The sequence below is a fragment of the Leiobunum rupestre genome, chromosome 7 (genome assembly GCF_980474605.1).
Source record: "Leiobunum rupestre chromosome 7, qqLeiRupe1.1.hap1, whole genome shotgun sequence".
Lineage (NCBI taxonomy): Eukaryota > Metazoa > Arthropoda > Arachnida > Opiliones > Sclerosomatidae > Leiobunum > Leiobunum rupestre.
In genome coordinates, this window is record NC_143390.1 from 8561442 (window position 1) to 8563208 (window position 1767).

The 1767-nt window shown below is 40.5% G+C and overlaps 1 protein-coding gene across 2 annotated transcripts in view; it reads right to left on the reverse strand.

Annotated features, from left to right (window-relative positions):
- LOC149934345 (eukaryotic translation initiation factor 4E-1A-like) overlaps window positions 1–1767 on the reverse strand; it is a 35267-nt gene that overhangs the window by 17870 nt on the left and 15630 nt on the right. The gene's annotated exons all lie outside the window — the stretch shown is intronic.

The following is a 1767-nucleotide window of genomic DNA, read 5'->3' on the forward strand; positions in this document are numbered from 1 at the left end:
ATATATTTTAAGACTTTTTCTCTTAATTGAAAATGAGTTGTTATTTGAATGGAGCCACACGGTGCTGTTCCTCTTGGCCAACTTGCTTTTCGGTGTCTCCCCCAAATAACTGCTCTTCTCTTTTGATCTCCGCTCTGCTGGCACCATTATGTAGGACGAAATAGAACAGAATCTCAAGACTCGAGGACTCGTTATTCGCGCATTCCGAGAATGTAGCAGTTCCCCCCTTGTACGCCGCTTATCCGCCGCCCACCACCGCCACTCGCCTCCGAAAGCAGTCTCCCAAATATGAGACGCCAGCAATTGCTCAATTGGATAATTGCTCTCCGGGCCGCTCCATTTCCTCAATCAACGAAGCGATATAAAAAAGAGAGCGGCTGCACTCGCCTCTCCTTTTCTGCGTCTTTGTCATCCCTCGTTCCCCTTCTAACGCCGAAGCCGCGCCCCGAGAGCCGAATAGCGTTGAGCACCCAAACGTACTTTGCAACGTACACGCTGACTTTCCATAAACACCGAGTCAAAGCAGAAAACGGAAGTACCATTACACGTTTGACGCGTTCTAGATCTTTGTCTGTATCGAAAACTGCGCTATTTTTACCGTTCCGCCAATAACGAGGAAAACCGCGAAAACATTAGATGGCAGTCACTTTTAAAAGGGTTGTGGCCATTTGCCAGAGTGACAGCGAACGAATTTGGATTCCTTATTCCAAATAATCAGTTTAGAGTGGGCGTGATTTGGGCGCTTTTTTTAAATTTTCGATGAAATTCAAATTACCGTTAAAATAGGTGGAACCAGAAGTTTGAAATATACCTCTTAATTTAATTATCCATTTAAACCATTCAAATGAAACATGTACCTACTACCTTCTCAGGGTCGACGCGGATTCCGCTGGTCGTTAATTTCCCGCCAAATCGCGGATGTGTCCACGGCGCATCAAAATTTACCGAGTCTAAGGATATAAAATGTAAAATTTACAATGCTTAGGGATGGTATCTTCCCATTCGACCGAATAATTTCATTTTTACAGCCCAATGGTCAGGTTGGGTTAGGTTAGGTTTAGGGCTTTCGTAGACGGTAGTAAAATGTAATTAAAATAATGCAGTTTTATTTAATTAAAAATCGCACATTTGGGCTACTTTCAGTCGAATGGGACACAAAAAAAAACGTATTCGGTGTAAGGGGACCAAAGCGGGATATTTAAATATGGATAATCAACATTTTACTGATGAAATAGTACATCTTACATCACTATTTCATCTTATCAAACGGATTTTGAAAAATCAACGGGAGCCGGCGTAGGTACATTATTCAAACGAATATCATTAGCGAGATAGGTAAATAAATACTTATACCATAAAGGATATATTATCTACTTTTGGTGCAAGCTTTTAACCACAATTTGCCAACCTCGGTAACACGTTTTGACGAGACGCGATCAGAAGAATTTTCAGTGGTGCCGCAGCGTTGGAACAGACAAGTATGGTTTAAATTTACAATAAAACTAGGTGGTCTCTATGGACCTGATGTAATGTTCCTGAGGACCTTTTACTTCGAATATCTCTAACCACAGAGGTAAATTTAAAATGTGGGCTCCATTTCAATACAGTTCCTCAGTATATTTATAGTTACTTTTATTACCTTCAAATCGGTTGACATTTAATATTCCTTCGACGATAACACAAATTTCAACATCTGTGTCGATGAGATGTCAAAAATAAACTTCTAAAATCAATATCGGAAACAGTTTTAATTAGGCACTGAGGATA